This window comes from Centropristis striata, chromosome 11 (genome assembly GCF_030273125.1).
Source record: "Centropristis striata isolate RG_2023a ecotype Rhode Island chromosome 11, C.striata_1.0, whole genome shotgun sequence".
In the NCBI taxonomy this organism is placed as follows: Eukaryota; Metazoa; Chordata; class Actinopteri; order Perciformes; family Serranidae; genus Centropristis; species Centropristis striata.
The window spans coordinates 19,013,043-19,034,466 of record NC_081527.1 but is presented as its reverse complement, the minus strand read 5'-3'; positions in this window follow the sequence as shown (position 1 = coordinate 19,034,466).

The following is a 21,424-nucleotide window of genomic DNA, read 5'->3' as shown; positions in this document are numbered from 1 at the left end:
CAAAAATAGTTCTGTCACACAGAGGTTTGGCTGTGAGGTGAGAAGTTCCCTCATGCAACAGATGTGAGAGCAGAGATAACTCAGGTGTGACAGGGCATGTATTTCTGGAGGTGGGAGGACAGGGGAGGCCTGGTGCTGTCTTCTAGGCTCTCGCCATCTTCAGTGATTGAATATTTCATTAGTGGCGCCCAGACATTCCTAAATCTCCCTCCCCCTCAGTGACCCCTCTCTGGTGACGGAATAGAGATATGGCCTTTATTAATCTGATTCCCTTTGGAGACAGGTCATGATTTTGCAGATGAGAGAGAAACATTTGACAACTAGAGATGCTATATTGGATTTTCTGATTATTCCAAATGTGAGTTGACATAAATTTTAAGTTGTACAAACCTTGTTTGTTTTTTTAGGCAACCTCAGAGCCTGAAAAGTGAAGCCAATGCACACACAGCTTAAACCTGCATTCTTTCTAATGACCAGCAGGGGGCGACTCCACTGGTTGCAGAATAGATTTCTGATTAAAAATGACCATACTTCCTGCCTGATTTTTCACCTCAGTTAACATTTAGCTGATGAGTTTACGGTCTCAATTGAGAATTTAAAGTTGTCTTCAATACTATATGATTTTTCAACATTAGTAGGTATAATGACGTATAATTGATGATAAAACTGGGTACGCTTTTGGGCATGGCTATATAATGATTGATAAGTTACTAACATGGCGCACTGTGTATATTTCCATGTTTTCATCTTAAAAACGTGTACCTTTTCACAGTGTAATTCCAGTTCATAAAACGTAATTTTAACATTTTGGATGCATAAAAATATCTTTCACAGCTTTCAGTTGTACCAGAAGACAGAGGAGTTGGCTGACTATTCATTTTTCACCTTGCTAATCAAGCTAGCTAGCACTAGCTGCTAACTTAGTACCACCCTCTTGTCCATGGTCACTTCTGTCTCAAATAAAACAAGATGGCAACATTAAAAAACAAGATGTTCACTTCTTTTACAGTATATGGTCTTCACCTGTTTGTGTCTAGTTGAGTCTATTCTTGCTCTGCTTCTAAAATTTGCATTCTAACACATGAAGACCTATAAAACCATTTTCCCTATGCTAAAATTCAAATACTCTGACATGATATAATTGTAGTATGAAGCACTGCAAGCTACCTGGATTAGGAGGCAGAACCTTTAAGAGACTAAAGTATTTTTCCTCCTCATTTGTTTTTAGTTTTTTTTTTTACTTTTGGGACCCATCGACAACTGCATGTTCAGGTACTTCAGTTCTGCATGAGTGAAGTCTTTGAGTCCTGTTTTCCCAACACTTCTTTTCAGTACAGGAAAGTGTTGAAAGGAGGCCCTCTTTGTATTGTTTATAAGTGAGATACTCAAAGTAATAAATGGCAACTCATGTCAGCAGTGTGAACTTTCTTGCTAGCCTTGGATGTGCAGTGAAATGTTAAACTTTGGACTAAGTTCTTCAACTTCCAGTGCACTGAAAATATTAGCCTTCAATTCTCACACAGCATTCCAAAATACTGAAGATGGACGAAAATAAAGTGATCACCTGTTGTAAGTCAAATAGGAACATATCACTGCTGTTAAGCTTTTGTTTTTCTAGGTAATCAGGTTTTCTTTTGTCCCTTTGCCAACCACATGTTTAATTCAATCAGCAACTCCACACGTTGCATTTTTCTTTCTGTTTTCAAGCATGAAACTCATCAGGCTGTTGCATTAATCATCCCTTTACGCCAGCTCTCCCACAAGGGTCCAACAGACTCATTAGGTGAACCTGAGATGTGGTAGTCATAAATCCTGTCGGGGGCAGGCAATGGTATGTGACAACCATGGGAGAAATGATCAGCTAGATGATCCACCATGTTGGCCATTGCTAAAAGACAGTAGGGAGTTACCTACAAGTAAGTGACGCTGGGACAAAGAGGTTAGGTGTCAAAAGGGCCCAGCATCCAGTCCTGAGCGCAGGTTGGTGAGTAGTGGGATCCTGACAGTGGGAGATGAATGGTAGGGAATTATCTACTCATTCGGCCAGATAATTGCTCCATTTGGCCCTGAGTTAGAGAATAGCTTCTAATTAGCTCCCTGCAGTCCCCTAGACCTTCACTCCTCCCCCCAAAAGAAAAACAATCTCACACATGTTGGAGGTTTAACCAACTGGGTCACTTTGATGACACCTTTAAAAAGTAGCAAACCCCTCGGCCAGTTGGCAGCACGTCTTATTTGAATGATTTTCTACTTTAAAAGAGAGAAAGAGTTCAGTGTCAGTAAACCCTTATTACCAATTTGGTGCAAGTTGGCTTTCACACTGTAGCCGTCCCATGTGAGAAAATGCTTTGCAAAGCTGCAGTGTCATCTGCATAAGTTTCTGTCGGTTTAGGTGTCAGATGCATATGATCACGGAGTGACAATAGAGTTAGATAAAAGACGAAAGGCACATAACCCTTTATGTGATGTCTGAGAGCTGGAGCAGAAGCTTTCACAAGCTTATCTAATCATTCGTGAAATCCACTTATTCTCTTTCTGAGTCTGCTCCAATAACTGTAGGGAAAAATATTTCCCAAAATGTCAAACTCTTCTTTTCACTGAAGTTATTTTCTGTTCACCCATGAAGCTTAACAAACATTACATTACATTACATATGTTACATTGCCGTTACTATGAATTATCTGTGTGATTTTCAAGCACATTCAGTACAGTATAATAACCAGAACATAGAACAGCTTCATTATCCCTTCATGAACTTAAACACGTCTGTCTGGCAGTCAAATAAAGTGCAGAAAATATTCTAAATAAAGCATACACTTAAACTAATATTGGTTTTGTGTAGGTGGGCCTTTTTTAAGTGGCTAAAAGACCTTGAAAGACCTTTTGGGCTAATATCACCTCACCAGTAATAAAGAGGCGATGCCGCCTCCTCACTGATTAGCAGTTTTCACCACCAGTGGGGGGCCATTTACAACTGAACTTCTCTAATTAGCATTCTGTTTATTTGTTCTCACAGTTCAAGAGCACCAAACCTCACCCATTTCCTCCTTTTGCTGATAGGATCCATGAAGTCAGAGCCTCATCTACAGTCTGGACTGGCAGGACATACAGTTAAACTGTAGCCAAGCTCTTGTCAAGCATTATTGTGGGGATGTTCTGCATTGTTGCTATGTGCATCAAACTTTGACCTTTGGAATATGGAATGCATTCTTGTCACGAGATCCAGATAGCTTGCCAGGTCTTTTACAAATCTCAAACCTCAATTTAAAGACAGACACAAGTGGGGGGAAACAAAAGTAATTCAGTAGTAGTAAAGATCAAACAGCCACAGTGGGCCAGTGGGGATTTCTGTGGGGAAGATAACCTCCAGCACTGGCAGGAGTAGGAGGCGGTGACAGCTTTAGTGCACATGCCTGTGTCCCTGCGAGTGGACTGCACAGGGACCCCTGACATGCGGAAGCCTGCAGAGAGTGGCCCAGTGCTGGGCTGTCGTTAAGGGTTGAGTGGGGTTAAAGTGGGTGATGATAGTTGGAAGGATAGAAGGGTAGAAGAGGGTTTAAAACATTGTGATAGCCACCCCGACGACGTCTCACATTAGTCCCACATTTGATGAGAGCAGCAGGCCACAGGAGACATGGCATGAATGTGACATGGCATGAAACATATATACAGGTTATTAGAAGGGTAGTCTTGATTTATTCAAGTGGGGTTTATCCATAGTCAATGTATTACCTACTAGGGTTGTCAAAAGTATCGATGCTCAAAAAAGTATCGATACTAAAACGTTGTATCCAGATACGATACTCATTTTCAAAAGTATCGAGCATCTGAAGCTTGTTATCATAGTTGCAGTTTCTTTTGCACAACTGTTTTTTATTATAAATATTCAACCTGTGGTTCTGTTCATTTTTATATGTTGCATTTTTCTTATTAATAAAAATATTTCTGTTAAATTTTGGGGTCTTTGTTTTTATCCTGGTGGTATCGAAAATGGTATCGAGTATCGAATATTTTCCTGAGTATCGGTATCGAGTTGAACATTTTAGTATCGTGACAACCCTATTACCTACAGATTAGATTGCAGTGCCGTTGGTGAGTTTAGAACTAACCACAATGGAGTCTGATTTGCTTTGACAAGAACTGAGATAATGACTTGAGTTACCCCCATGTGAATGTAAACGGGGCTGTATGGCAGCAAAGTAAAGCTGTTAAAATATTGTAAATAAAGTTGAAACTAAAATTTGATTTTTTTGTATCTAAGATACGTTTCATTGTTGCCCCTGTTCTCAGTGTGCCAGTACTCCTGCCTGCTTCTCTAAACCTTGGCCGCACTGACTACCATCAACTGTAGTTAATAAACTGACTAAAAATAAGTACATTCATACAACCCAACTTCAATAAATAGAAACTTTCCATTTAACAATGAGTAGGCAGGCTAAGACTTTATAGGACCTTTAAATCTAGAAGACGTCAAGAACTACTTATACTCTCATGGAACTGGTATTATAAGCATTAAGCTTCTGCCTCTCACTTAGTATTCATAGATTTTTCATGGCAGACTCGATTTCAGGTTCATATTTTCATAAATGTGGAATTCCATCTCATCTGTCAACTGTTTGTTTGAAGTGATTTGAGATATCCCAATGTAACCACAGGAACTAAGGGCTGGGGAGATTTCATTGGCAAAGGGGTGGAGATAATGGGAAAGGCATCCTGGGAAAATAAACTGCAGCCAGTGATCCCTGTATGCAACATAATCCTCTCTCAAACTCCCCTGTTTATGGATGTTGGGATTTCTATCTGCAAGTATGACATATTTCTCATCCAGATCACATGACTGCCCATCAGAGTAAAGGTGGTATTACTATACTAACATGAGTATAAATCGGTAAAGGCGTTGGAAAACATAGATTGGGAGTCGTTGCAAAGCAAATATGGCGACATATTAATACGGTACTGGAAGCATTATCCATGGCAGTGGGAAAGGAGTAACCACCCAAGAAGGATGACATAACAAAAGGTATGTAGGCTTAACTAACTGATAAGAATGGTTGATAGTGACTGATGAGACCAATAAGGAAGTGAAGGTGAGTGACTGCATCATCGTCCCCATTTCCACTGTCCAGGCTTAAATGCAACTCTGGAGTTTTTAATCTAGAATGGGGTCAGTCATACTGATGTATTTTAGAAAGAGATGTGTAGTTGAGACAATACCGCCATACCGATATATATCTTTTGATGTTGCCTTAACTTATGACCACTATTTGGTTGGTTGTTAAAGAGTTCATTGAAAAAAATCTGTAATTTGGAAGTATTTCGGATTGCAGATGAATAGCAACACGACGCTGTTTGCAAAACATGCTGCAAACAAATTGATTCAAAAGGTGGAAGGTATTTAATTTGATAAAGTCCTTAGATAAAACAGGTTGATGATCATTACTTGTGACATTGGGTTAAAACTAAACACAGGACCACCACTTTGCATGTTTTGTTTAAAATACCAATATATATTGTATATCGCATTTTGGCCTAAAAATACCGGGATATGAGTTTTGGTTCATATCGCCCAGCCCTAGGGTCATCAGCATTTGAAAAGTTTAATTTAAGTGGTTCGGAAACGTCATAGAAGTGTGGATGCTAGGCCTAAATATAGCACAAATTGACAAGTTTTAAAATGAAAACATATCACTGGATGCTACGTGTGAAATCTGATACTATCGCATAATTTGTCGACTGACATTTTCAAGTACAGGCAAATTCTTTAACACAGGCTCACTAACAGTGACAAACTGACTGAGGTGAGGCAGTATATCATTAAGTCATTAGTCATTAGTTTTGTTTGACAAGCAGGGATTTATCACATTTCCTTAAGTGGAAAGTAAGGGAAAATCAAGGGCAAGAGAACATAAAGGTTTACTATGCAGGTAGATAAGGAATGTGTAGTTAGTTATAGTCATTATAAATATTACAAGTCAGATATGGTGTGCATGCATTTTATTCTTTTTTTTCTTCTTTTTAACTCAAACAGCATATAACCTGGTTTTTGGGACGTAAATGTGTAATAAATCTCCCCGTAAAGCCACTATTGGTGAGTTGAGAATGTGTCACACATCACCTCTGGGAGAGTAAGTGTAGCAGAGCTCAGCAAAGTGGATGGAGCTGATAAAGCTGGATTGTCTGGCTGTAATCAGAGCCAGATGTGGTCAGGCCCTCGCCATGGTGGTCCAACCACATCTGCTGTGTCAGGGGGAGAAGGAGGGAAGGGGAGGGGCCACAGCTGGATGACCTCTGACCCAGAAGGGGAACCACGAGCCAAGGCTGACAGCTGCCATGGACGAGGCAGACGACCTGCTATCATCTCTTTGGCTCACATGGTTTATGACTTGGCTCACAAGATTCAGTTGAGCTTGGTTAATTTATTATCATGTTTTATTTGTCTGGGTTTTTACTTTTTTGCCATTAGAAAGGTCTTCAGTAGGTGTTTTGATATTTTTTTTTACATCCCAAAACAAAAAGAGCCAAAATGTTTATCAATTGCCAGTAACAGAGGAAATATTTGTGTTTATATGATAGTCATAAAGAATAAAGAACGCTATGCAATCGCAGTCCATTTACCATTTACTATCTTGAGCAATTTTGTTTTCAAACAGCTTCATATTACTTTCACCCTGCATGCATTTAATCCAGCTACATTCTTCAACTTCTTGTACACTAGCAAGTTCAAAAGCAGCGAGGCAGAAAAAAAAAGAAAAACGCAAACATCTGTGCTGACTAGAATTCATACATTGCAGAGATTGAATGGAGAAATAACACAACCCTTTTTTACCCACATTTCTATTTTGCATATTCTTAAATTACAAGAAAAGATACCACATCATTATACATCATACCACAACATTTTACCTCCTGAAAACATAGACCAGACAAAAAACATATTGTAAATCCTGAATATGAGTTAGGAGCAAACATAGCCCAGTAAAGCTGTCAGTGCAGCAGGTAAACTGACTGACACTATCTACACGTTCACTATTAACCCAGGGGGCAGGAACTGTAGCTTGATGATGGACAGCCTTGTGGTTGAAGCTTGCCCGGGGCTATTAGTAGATCATTGGAGAAGTTACTCTTTCCCTCACGCCCTCCACTTTCCTTGGAAGGAGGAAAAAAATATTGATGTGATTCAGCTGTTAAACACAGAGAATAAGATAACCGCTGAGATTAGCTATTTAGTCCACCTTCACAGCCAATATATGACAAGGACATTTATTATGTTGCTGCAGTTTTTGTTTTTAAAACTTTTGTGAATCTATAAATTATGGAAAATTTGGTGATACATTTTCTAAGTCTGATTGAACTTCACTTACCCCCATATGACTCATTACTTAAGGACAGATGATATAAAAGGCTATAATAGATTTGTGAAACAGTTGGGCTAAATAGTTTTGCCTGGCGAAATAAAAAAAAAGCATGTGATTCTTTTTTTTTTTAAAAGGTGGGATTATTTTTAGTGTTTGTGGTTGTAATACTCTTATCGGCCACAAGAGGCTGAAGTACACCTCTAACCCATGCAGGCTATTTTCATGAACGGTGTGTAGTTATTCCAACTGAATTTCATAGCTTTCCCACAAAATGACTGCACTGAATTTCTAAGGTATCCAACGGAACTGTGTCTGTTTATAAAGCGTACAGACTGCGGATGCATAATGTCCTGTTAGAAACTTCTTAACTCCACTTAACTTACTTCCAATTCACCAACATAACTGTGTCCAGCAGATTTGTACCAAAGTAGTTATTTTAAGCCTAACTATGTTCTTTTTTCCTAACCTTAAACAACTGATTTTGTTGCCTAACCTTAGTAATCACAATGTTACCAACATTTCTGCATTTCCTGTCTGCAAAACAAATCTACCTTTGTGTGCTAATAAAGAAACCTTGACCTTGATTTGAGAGTTGTGTTACAGCTGCATGGAAAGGAATCAATTCAGGAGAATACATTGCCCCAGTTTTAATTTCTCCATGTACGCTAAACACAAGGTAGTCCCGCATATATTGTGTGTTAAATAACTGTCTTGTCTTTCTTTTCGCTAGAGAGGAAAACAAAATGTTTTCCCTTGTTCTTACGTCATAAACAGAAAAGAAAACAAATCAGATCAGACTTAGAAAATGGATCAACACAATTTTTTTCTCATTGCCTCTCAGGGGTTCCCTAACAGATGGCATAACATTGTTTTTATTGGACCGCTTTGAGGCTTGGAGTACTTGAGTACATTGTACTGTATGTTCATCAACGGCCATAACCATATCTAGAAAATTTTAGTTTTACACGTTTCATCAAAGACAAATGGTCCTTTCATATCTGGTCTTGATGGATGCGGAGGGCAGCCAGTCAAACATAACTCCCTATACTTCAGGCCTGTGTGGCGCAGTGATACGGGTGAGTCTTCATCGCCATGGCAGCGAGCGCTCTATCTCCTGCGCTTGATGATGGAGTTGCCATAAAAAAAGAGATTTATCTGTCTTCGCAAAGCCAGAGACGAACGAGGTGCTACGTGAAGTATCGCCAAAACGACCTGCCTCCTCAGTTTCACTGCTTCAGGTGCCTCATATTTCCTTCCCTGCACCCCCTCATTTCACTACAGCGAAGGTATGCATTTATCAAGAGGAAGAGACCTAAATCATTTCTTGCACCCAAGCTAGGGGTTGGAATGCCAGGGCTGATATGGCTGAACACATTTATGCTTGAGTGTGCATGCTTGCTTGTATGCATGCCTCTGCTTATACGCAGTACGTCTTGTTGCTGTTCAACTTCTGTCTTCAGTGTGGTCTAATGGATGTGAGAGATGATTGCAGGCAGGTAAGAAAAACATCCATTTATAGTTCAATTTATGATTTAGGGCCACCTGACCTGCACAAATATGTCAAGCAGCAATTCTCTGTGACATTTTTGGCATCGTTTAATTACGTGAGGTTATTTCAGGCACCTTTGTTTGAACTGCGGTAAGATTTAAAGTAAAAATCGGTCCAAACAACGTTCCATAAATCTCGATTTAGGACAGTAATTATTAACTTCACAAGCAGGTGAATTATTGCTTGTGCGAAAGGTTATTGCGAGCTGTTATTTGCCACCATGTATTAACCCATCATCACCTCAAATGTATCATATTATGAATTATTATCTGACTCGAAGTACAGGTTTTCTGTTTGAAGTGAAGAGTCTGCAGACACACACCCATGGTGACACCTGGGTCATGTAAACAAAGTCAAAACAAAGAAGTATAAGAGGAAATGCTTCTCTTGTTTCCAAATTATATCTTTGAAAAGGGAGAAGAACAAATGGATAGAGAAGTATGCAATTTAATTAAGTGCTATCATATGAAGCAACCCATATACACTATAATCATCTCATAACTATGGCAGTTTATCCCATATATAATAATCTACTGTTACTGTTACCTGTAATTACATTCTGCACTATTCTCCTACCTGCACTGCTCACTTTGTTAGACGTATACTTTATATATCTTACACACGGTTAGTACTGTTCATACTGTATATATATATTAATACTACAACTGTTTATTCCAAATCCTATATATTCTATATTTTATCCTGTCAGCACACAATTTACTGCTTTTTGCACCCCTGGTTAGATACTAAACCGCATTTCTGTACCTGTACGCTGTGAAATTACAATAAAGTTTAATCTTATCGTGGGCTGTCATGATAAACCAGTATTGACAATAACCGTGAAATATCAAAAATGAAATACTGATATTAATGTTGTTATCAGTGTTAATAATACACATAAGATAATATCGTGTAAAAATTACAGCAGCTGTTAAATGATTTCTGCTTTTTCTCTCCCTTCTTGTTTATCAGTTCATCAGGTTCCCTTTCATTCTTTTTTTCATCCATTCAGAGTTATTGTTCTTTTTGCACGCTTTTTTAAAATGATGGTTACATACTCTCTCTCCACCTTCCTCAACTCAGATTTTTACGGAAGCCCTGAAAGGCAATGTGAAATTTTTATTTTTTTCGGGTATTGTTGGCCCAAAGTTTATCTCATACATATGAGATAGAGATAAACTTAGATAAACCGAAAAAAAAAATCACTTTCATTTTCAATAAAACATTGATATTGTCAATAGTTTTGCCATGATTATTATGTCGCAAAAATCTGATCATTTTAACGTGAATAATGAATTAATGTACCTGCTCTGACTGATAAAGTGGAATAATAACACACACACACACACACATATATATATATATATATATATATATATATATATATATATATATATATATATATATATATATATATATATATATATATATATATATATATATATATATATATATATATATATATATATATATATATATATATATATACTGTAAGTATACAACTATTACTTTTCTTTGATATCTTCTTTTGATCTTTCACAAACAGTTTCAACCAGATGTAGCACATGCAGAGTTTCTGTATTTGCAGATATAATAATAAATTCCTTACAGTCTGTCTGTCACCAACAAAATTTAAGTCATTGTGTTTTTGCCAAGAAAAAAAATCTAAATTGGAGTAATGTAGTTCAGGAGGGATGTGATTTCTTCTGACATCCTGTTATCAGCACCCAGAACTCCATTACATAAGAGTGATAACACCCAGGACTATGCTTAAAGTGCTGGTGGGGGGAGCACAGGCACCTCCTTCAGAGCTCAGGCATTTCCTTCTGGGATATCCCCCTCTTATGACCTCGGAGGGGAAAAGAAGAGATGGTGGAGAGGAAAGAGTGAGTGTTAAAACTGGCAGGGTCCATTAGGGCGTGTCCTCCTGAGGGGTTGGAGGGTAGCAAGCTACACTGACCTTTAATGGGTTTGAGTGACGGGCAGTCAGTGCTGGATCAGCCGGTGAGGAGTGTCTGGAAAAGAGGCCCTTTCTCTATTGTTCTCTCCACGACGTTCCCTGCCATGCTCCAGTGAGGGCAGGTGCTTGAGGGTGTCAAAATAGGAAGACCCACAGACAGGCTTGGCTGCTGTCCATGCTCCTCTGACATATGACAAAAGCTAAACTCTCAACGTGAGCACAAAAGGGAGACCAGCAGTGAGAGCAGGTCGCTTACAAAGAGCTGCTGGAGACGCTTTGCTTAAACGGGAAAGGGCCAACTAACCTTTGGACCCAAATGAGTGCTCTGGAAAGATTTGGTCACCTCGGCTTTCTTCTTTCATGAGTTTGCCATCATGTGGATATCACACTGATAACAGTCTTTCCATAGGATGTGATATATGATCAACTAAAGACCAGATTGCTTTCTTTGTAACTTCAAAGAATCAGCACAAAACAATCACAGACCGAATAAGTATTAAAGGTGTAAAATGCAATTTAATGGCAGTTTTTTTTTTATAAAAAAATCATTACCCTGATTAACATGATGACAGGCACAATCCATGACAAATGAATAAAGGTCACAGACAAAGAATAGACAACGAGAACAGGACACTGTCCAAATGAAGAGCAAAAGAAAGGAGCCAAGTTGTTATCAAAGCCCAAGTGATTATTTTCCACAAGATTTTCCTGTCAGGATGTTATGAATGTCTCCATGTTCACTGGTTGGTGATAAATGGTGTCGCTTGTGCTGTGCTGATGTCATACAACAGCCTCGAAGGCTCGACTTCCCCTCCAGTAAGTGTCAGCTGAAGGATGCACTCGCTGTGTCCTGTCCTGGACAGATGGCTTGTGTGTGTTTGTGTCACACATGTGTGTTCCATACTTTCCATCAATGCAAAATGGAAGATGTTTAGGAGGGTTTTCGCAATCGCATGTTTCCTCATTTTTAAGCTTCAGGAGCCTGAACGCAATTCTGTACAGAAGCAATTAGATCTATCACCATTACGGCTGCTCCGAGGCCTATTATTTACACTAGTTACTGCATTATTGATTATATTTTATCCCCAGTATGTGCAATGTGAGGGTGGAATGTATTTATGTTGGCAGTGAAAAATGTTTCCTCTGCAATAATGTATGCCATGGCATTACATTAACAAGTCTCTATGCTTTGTTTGTTTTCATAGTGTATCTAGCCTTTACTTTGCAATTGGGTGATTGCGGTTGGATTTCCTGCTGTGTAAAGAGAGCCATGGCAGGAATGAACTGCTCTCTTACCAAAATGTGCATTAGACACTTAAAAATGTCTCCAGTGAGATATCTTTGTGAGGTCTCAATCTGGGAATTGACCTTTCCCATGAACAGCGATTGTTCATTGATTAATCCAAGCTTAGAAAACGTAACTAGGCCTGCTTACAGTCATGCTGCAACCTCAGGGGCTGAAAAATGAAGTCAACATGGAAGAGCATGGAAACGAGTCATAGAGCCATAGATCGCCATATTAAAATGTCCAACTTTAAAGCAGAAATAACTATGCTTACAATCTGGTGCAAAAAACAGTTTTGGTCTCTATGGCTAATTCCCCATATCATGACAACTGTGAGGGGGTTAATTCACCAATTGATGTTATATTAAAGCTATACATGATTAAGGGCGTGGCCGCTACAGGCTTTATTTGACCTTCCTCAGCTCACCCACAAGATAAGATACATATAATAAGATAAGATAGCCTTTATTGTCATTGTTCAGACACCTATAGAAATAAATTGGGAGTGCCACAATTTAAGGTGCATTAGGGATTAACAAGAATAAACTGATAAAAATGAGAATAAACAGAAAAAAACAAAAGCATGCTGCCCTTTTTTGGCCTAGCCGGATGTTAGGAGGAGTCAGACCACTGCCAAAAAAGGGCGACGGCTAAAGCCACAAGACTGTCAGCATTTTATACAGTCTATGGTAAAAAGTTTGCATGGATATCTGATCAGTGCATTACTGGTCATCGAAAGGTTTTTTCCTATATTATATATGTCATATACAATATTTATTCTATACTGTGTATATCTCTGCATATATTTAAATATTTTAATTCATTGATGTTCATACTACTACTACATGCAACAACTTTAACCCTTTTAACATGCTAAAAAGATGTTCTCCATTGTGCAATATCTGTAAAATGCAAAGTACTTTCAGGAAAACAAACAAACACAAAAATATATCTTAACAAAAAATGCCAAATAGCAGAAATGTATGTATACAATGTGTATAGAAGATATGTTTATGTCTTAATTTTCTTTTCTTCTATATCTATGTGTCTGTATCTTGAGCTGCTGTGACAACAAAATTTCTCCACTGAGGGATAAATAAAGTCATATCTTATCTTTAGCACCTGCATCAATAAATACACTGTCGTGTATATAGTTATAGTTTTAAGTTCATTTTCATGCTTATAACCCTCCCACTACAATAGATCAACAATGTTGCTTCTTTCTTTAGTGTTGCCTTTTATAGCTACATGGATAATCAGCTTGTGACTCTCGCCTGGGACACTTTGTGCATTAAGTGAATATTTAACACCATTTTCACAGGATTCTCATTTTAAAACAAGTCTTAATGGTAGCATAAAAGAGTCAGTGTTTTCAGCAAACACATGACTCAAGGAGTTTACTCTCGTAACTGCTTGTGATCTTTCTTTTTTATATCTTTATTGAGAGCAATGTGTATATTGCACACAGTGATACAGCTTACATCTCCTCCTGATCTTTTTATTCTCCACACAGGGTAAACAAATTAAAAAACATGACGACATCAAGGCTTGTAATCTTGACTAATATATTCATGAGAAATCAGAGGTGGGTCTAAATGTGCTTGTGTGTTTATATACTTGCAAGTAAATATAATTTGGATTACTTTCTCTCCTGTTCCTCTTAACTTTATCTCCTCTGTGCTGGTGAGATTGCAGGCTGACTAAGTTTTCCCAATGCCAGGCGAGTCTGTGGCCATTGTTCTCGCTCCTGACAGCAGCAGAGCTGTCGTTGACTGACAGCAGCACTGAATCCCTGGTGCTTCCTGTACAGACCCAGACAGAGCTCGCAGTTTGCTTCGCTGCCCTTATCATGCGTGTCACCGTGCCAGGAGTGAAGAAAAAGAAGGGAAAACCGGGGGAGTATTAAGTGCATGAAGAGGGGTTTTCCTTTATATTTTTAAAGCCAATCCAAGGCGATGACTGAAGACGATGCGTATTAGTTTAACCATGTGCATTATTTGTGGCGGAGGTGGGAGCTAAATTACCACTTTCAATATAATTCCGTTTCTCCCTGTTTGGGCACGACGAGATGCGAGATTGTTGCTCCTGATAAGATAAGAATGTAGCAGTCGCCTGCTCTGGTTGCTGGTGCAGAAGGAGGAAATGCCTATCTGATGGGATTTTCAAATTGGATTTTGAATGGCCAGACAGGGAAGGAGAAAAATATTTACACAATTGACATCTCCGTCTCTTGGAGTTGTGGGCATGACCTCTGGGCAGTGTTATAAACAACAGAAACACAACAAATTAAACAACTTTCACAAGATTGGACGAGATTTGGAGAGATCTGACATATTAGTATCTCTTCTCTTGTTAATTCATTTTAATCTATAAAGTGTCATTTTGTCAGTAATAGCATGTGCTTATTTCGGATCATCTTAATATATATGTATATCCTGCACCTACATACAGTATTTATAAGTATAATCCAAACCTCAAATTGAACCCAAGCCCACTCTACAATCTACAGGCTCAACTCTTTAAATATCTTTCCAAATAAAATTCTGCCCTCGGTTTTTAATAAGTGCTGCTATGCACATAGAAGGAGAGTTTGTCATGAAAAATTTGACCTCAGGCTCATGTCGGTCAGCTCCCAGCAGGGCAGTATTATTAGTCAGCAGAAGAAACAATGACTAAGAGCATGTGGGCAGATTTGAGATTGTCTAAGTCTGTCAATGTACTGTGGAAGTGGGATTCAAAGTCATGAACTTTTTTCCAAGAAATCGGATTAAAGCACTCAAGGCAAACAAAAGTCATTTGTTCCATTATTACTTAGGGGGAAAAACTGAATATTTGCTGAAATTACACATAAAGGACCTTCAACAAAAACATCTTTATTGCTTGACTTAAATCATTACTGGAAGCTTTTATTCAAAGATTTTATGACAAGCCACCAATGGTAAAGAAGGTGGAAGAAAACACTCAATACTCGCCCGCATTAGAAAGGTGAAACCTGGGTATGCCCCCACAGCCGGTGGAGATAAGGGCCAAGGTGGCCCCTGCTTCCTTGTGTCTCCCTGCCCTGACTGTCCCATCAACATGCACCGCCACACAAATATTTGAAAAGAGATTCGAGTTACTATCAGTGAGTGCAAGTTCACACTACACAGGAGATGGCCCAAAGTTTACAAAGATTAAAATGAACTAGTTCACAGACATATTTCACAGTCCCCAAAAAATCAACCAGCAAGGTATTTTTCAACTTGATGTGTTGTCACAAATTTGATACCAATGTGGCTGTTGTGTAGAAATGTTTCTTCAGACCTCGCAGGAACAATTTGCATAAAATGTTATTTTTTTCAGTTGGATTAACTTGGACTGAGCACTGATTCGTTCATAAAACTCCCTCAAATATTCATTGAACTGGCTTCAGCAATACCAGTGTTGTGCTGTGACAAAGTCTTTTTCCCCATAGGGTTAGGGTTAGGGTTTAACATAATTTTAACAGGAGGGAACAGAATTGGACACAACACCGCCATGACTAGTGCCATAAACTACATTAGATGATAGTCATCAAATGTCTAGATAGTTAACAATGCCCATGTTGACATCATAATATTATAGAGTAGGATATGGTGCCACTACCTAGCCTCGCAGCCAAATTTTCCCAGTGGCCACTCATGGTATTGCAACAAAACATCCACCCATAGGCATTTTCTCCATAAACCTCCATTATAAAAGAGACTGATGTTAAAACAGGACATCACAAACTGCAAACGAGGTCAATTATGACTCTATTGAGAATTTTCTGCTATTGTTTTCGTTCAATACTTGTAATATTTTGCTCGAGCTTAGAAAAATGATTTAAAAATCTGAGATGTCACAGCAATATGAAGTCTATGGGCAAAGAGTGAGAGACACAGCTGTACGTTAAACTTTTTAGTGTATGCACCAGGCGAGCAATTGTTCTCTGACTGAGTAGGAGCCATCATTGGGACAGTTCCTACTATATTCATGGTTCACATTTATTAGTGGCACATGGATATGTTCAGTTCATTGTTCATTTAAAAGCTTAATGTGTTTTATGAAGACACTCTTTTAGCTTGTTCCTGTACAACACTGGTTACTACTATACAGTCCAGATTAGATACACAAAGTTTAACGATAAGTGTACTTTTAACTCACTCACACAATGCTACCATTGTGTTATTTTCCTCAACAATAATATCATTTAGAGTTTGAGTCCCTCTCAATTACTTCTTTAAATACCAGAAAACCACCAACAGAAGCCAAATCCAAGACGCTTAAAAGTGGACTGACTTACTGGACTCTTGACCTTACTGTCAAGCAGTTGTCAGACACCATATGTTTGCCCTCTCGTAAGCCAAAGGCAAGTCAATTATTGGGAAAGTGCATGAACAGAGGGGTCAATGTGTTTTTTCCAGAGGTTAAATCAAGTGTGTAACCTCCACATTACAGATTGATGGCTGCCTCATGACAGCCAATGAAACACACAGCCTGGGATTTTTGTAAACTTCAGAATGGCCGGCAGCCCTGGCTCTCAGTTTGAAGGAGGTGCTGCGCCAGGTGGCCGGAGTACAGAGCTGTTTATTTCTGCAAACTGCAGGGGACTGCAGCCCTGCGAGCAGTCCCGACGCTTTCATGTTTCCCCATACGGTATGCCCCATGCAATCCGCCCGCCTGTTATGAGCATGAAGTAAACAAAACATTAGGTCATCATAAATCACTGGCCAATGATATGTCTGGAGCTGAGATTAGACGACCAGAGTAAAGCGGCGGAGCACAGAGCAGCGAAGCCAGCCTCTCGTCCTGCAGCCTGCAGCTCCTTCGGTCCCAATGTGTAAGATCATTATTAAAATTGCAGCTCAATTAAGATAAGACTAAATTACTTTCTCTGTCTCCCTCTTTGATGTTCAGGGGATTTTTCCTTCTTTCTACAGTTAAAAAACAGGCACTTTAAAAGGAGCAGGGGGAGACAATCGCTTGGAGCACGCTTTGATGTTGGGAGTCATAGCATTGCATGGGTTTTGATTGGAAATCTGCATGTGTTTCTTTGTGAGATTAATTTTACACAAAGCTCCATTTTACAAAAGTAAATGTTACATCTCATTTGCTTCAAGACAATTTAACCTTTTGGCAGAATGAGTAAGCATTCATCTGTGCATGTGTGTGTGCAGCATTCCACTTTTCTTGAACTCTTCATTTCGGTTGCCACAGGCCCTGAGCCCTGAAACGTGACTTCTTTTTTTTCCCTGTCGGGTCCGCCCATGTCCATGCTGAATCAGTGTAATTGAACTTGTTTCCTACTGCGTGTGGAGTACGGTGCAGAGAGTCGGGTGCAGAGAGTCCATACAAACCTCCACAGGATTAAATGCTGTTTGTTTTATCCCATTAGAAGAGCTGGGAACAGATACACAATGGGAACATGAAGCTAATGTGTAGAAGAAGCAGTCTTTATATGTTTGATTTGAAACAAAAGAACACTTAACCTACTAGTACTGTTTTATCATTTATAAAGAAAATCTTTTTGCATTTGAGAACATTTTTTATTTTACAATCCAAGCGCTTAGCCACTCAGTCCATTGTTCATCCCCGTCCCCTTTGTCTTAAAGTTCACGTATTTGCCTGACTTCTCACTGTAAACACAATGGCGAAAACATCAGAGGCCCATGAACTGGGGATGTTTATATGAGCCCGAGAGCCTGGAGATGGAACAGAGATACGAGTGCTGATCTGTGAAAGGAACCACCGCTGTATCGCTGCTGCTCGCCATCACACACAAACACCATCTGGCTGCCTCTCACCAGACGGCAAAGACCTCACACCTGCACAACTCACAGAAATACAGGAAGAATACACATTTCATATGAATTTGTTGTGAGTGTCAAATCCTGACTTTTGTTTAGGTTTATTCAACACTGTAAAACAAGTTAAATATATAAAGTATGTGCCTATTTATCTTCTACTTTTGCAGTGTGAACCACATTAAATTATCATATTATACATTATACTTAACCTGTAACTTTACATCTAATCTAATATCTAATGTAAGACTGAACGCTTATGCAGGTGCTTAGGGACCAACCAAAAAAACTTCTTGGGTTGTATTTCAATTGCAGAAACAAGAAGATTTTAACTTTCAAATGAAGCCTCATGCAGGCATTTTGGTGTGACGGTTTTACTGTTAGAAGCTTGTGCTCAAAGATAGTTTTTCTGGTCTAAACCCTACTCGGGCAGATGGGTTTTTTAAGAGGAAAGAGAATTTAAAAAAAGGGTTAACTCACACTGATTCCTTAGCTTTTGGAATTACTATTTTTCTGTCAACATGCACTAGAGTCTAAAGTGTTTCCTCCCCTCCTCTCCAGGACAAAAAAAGTGGAACTTTGAAACTATAACAACAAATACTGAGAACTGCGTGAAAGATCTATCAACCCCCCACCCCCACCTCTGACACTTTCTTGTACTAATTCTCTCTCTTGGTTCTCTATCTTGTAACTTAGGTTGTTTTTTAATCTTTCATTCTTTTCCCTTTTTGTGCTTTCTATAGACTCTCCCTTGACTTTCTCCTCCTCTGTGTTCCAGTGCTCTTTACTATGCAACCAAGCATGAAAACGGAGAAAGGACGACTTAGAGAAAATTAGTTAACTGGCTGAAGAGTAAACAATGGTCCGCTGAAAAAGACCGTCGGGAGGAGTAGTTTTCCTCTCAGGGGTCAAAGGGTAGATTGTCCATTGACACAGGCTCAGACAGCTGACATTTGAGATACATTTCTCATCGCTGCAAAGACCTGCAGTTTATGAACATCTTAAAATGAAGAAAAGTTTGATTTTTTTACCAGATTTTGTAGATTTTGTTCTTGCTGTTGCAGTTGTATATTTAATGTTGAGGCTGTTTCAGGTCACAGGAAATGTGTCCATTCAATGTTAATACTGCAAATAGGATCCATGTGATGATTATGGGATGTCCCTTCTGCATACAACTTCTATTTCTGATCAGCTCAAACTTGCATCTCCTCAGAAACTGTGAAAATGTGTCGTAGTTGTTGCTTAGGTCAGTGTTATTCTTTGAAACAGTTTGTTTTTCCTCGCCTGTGTTTCACCTCACACCCCATTCTGCTTAGTAATTCTCCATTGCAGCATGTTATTCGTGTGTGTGTGTGTGTGTGTGTGTGTGTGTGTGTGTGTGTGTGTGTTGTGGTGTGTGTGTGTGTGTGTGTGTGTGTGTTTGTGTGTGTGTATTTGTGTTGTGGTGTTGGTGTTGGTGTTGAGGGGTTGCAGATAAATCCCTGCTTCCTGCTATTCTGGTTGCAGGGACTGAACACACACACACACACATACACACACACACACACACACACATGTAACTTCACTCAGTCACTTTTGGATTTTATGAATAAAATGGCAACCATGGAAAAGTGGATCAGTCACACTGTTATCAATCTACACGGAAACTGAGGATTAAGTGTTAAGTAAGACATATTTGAACCTTGATCAAACTTCAAACTCAAAATAACGTTTAATAATGATGACAAGTTTATAAATCAGAGAAATGCATGATTCTGCGGCCAGTTTACACGCCAATTAAAATATCTCTGATCATCAAATGGAAGTGAGTTTTCAATTTGTGCAATTTTGAAGCAAGTTTAAAGAGGGCACAAAGATGTGAGTTTTGAAGAGAGTGGCATTTCCCCCAATTGGATGTGTTATTGTTGACGTTCTGCTTTGAATTTTCAGCACTTTTTAATCAGATATTTCACGACCTACTGACCTCTTTGTGTGATTGACAGAGCTAATATACGATCATCACCACTGACGGCTGTGAAAAAAAAAAAAATCTGTTTCTAATAAATCAACTGCAGTGTGTTGCGTTAGTTTCAGTCTCAGAGAGCACAGAGCAACATCTTTGTGATCACACAATAACTGCTGCCAGCTCAACTTCAGAATAAAAAGTGGAGGGAAGATGTGCCGAATAGCTCAGTGGGAAATAAATCAAGAGGAAGTCTGTTGCCGTCTTTTTTTAAATAGCACATCAAAATCCCCTCTTTCACACACGATTTTGCAATCCTGCATGGAGGAGCACACTGCACCGACTCTGCCAGGAATTAATTGCCAGAGGGATGGCTTTACCTCTACACACACACAAGCAAAATCTCCCCATATTAAAGTCACATTTCAGGTTCCTCAGTGGCCCACCTCCTGTATGGAGCCACTTTTTCTATTTTAAGGAAAACTGACATTTACACTGCAGTACAATTCATGTCTGCCTCTGCCTCTGGTTGGTGTGACACAAAGTTGCAACGGGTCACTTGCAGTTCTTGTCTCCTCCTCTCTTGGTGCAGATGGCACTTATCTCTTTGGGCTTAGAATATGTGAGGATCAGGAGAGAGTCTGCTGAGATGTAACATCACCATGTGTATGCATACGACCTTTATATGCCCCTCAGACAGGAAGCATACTATTTTCATTGAAAAAATGTAATTGCATTCACGGAAAATGTTTGTGGTCATTCAAGTATATTTTGCCACATGTGTAAATAATGTGTTTTTCTTCTTATCATTTTTTAAATAATAAGGTTAACTTTAGTGACAAATGAGGGTCAAATTCAAATAACTGAAAAAAAAATGCATCATACATTATGTACCGCAGATGATTTAAGCATTTCTATTTATTAATATATTTATGTTGCATTTTACCTTTGCATGTAAGACTTGTAAACTTAAAGTTGTTTAATACATATATTTTCAGATTCAGTCTGCAACCATATCATTAAAAAAAATGTACGTATATATATTTTTTTTTATTATTGAAAGATTTTAGTATTTAATTTGTGATTGTACACTTTGGTCTTTTAAAACTGTGAAGCACTTTGTGACTTCTGTCTGTGAAATAAATAAAGTTTACTTACTTACTTACTTTATATTTTTAGTGTTTTTCATGCTATGGTTGCAGACTAAAATTTGGTTTGTTTTAAAAAGAAAAAAATATTTTAACAACTTCTTACAAGACTTACTTACAAAATTGAAAAGCAACAACAAAATTTTATATATATATATATATATATATATAATGTTACTCATATCATATTATTATAATAATAGTTTTGTGACATCAAAATGGATATTTATACATATTTCTTGCCCTCCTGACTGTGACTGCACCTTGAGTGTAATGTTGTTAACGTCCCCTCTCAGTAAAAGAAGAGACAGCTTCTTGTCTCAGTCTGCTGTTGATGTTTTCATAGCCCAGTGGCCGCCTTGCACCATAAAATGAGATGAG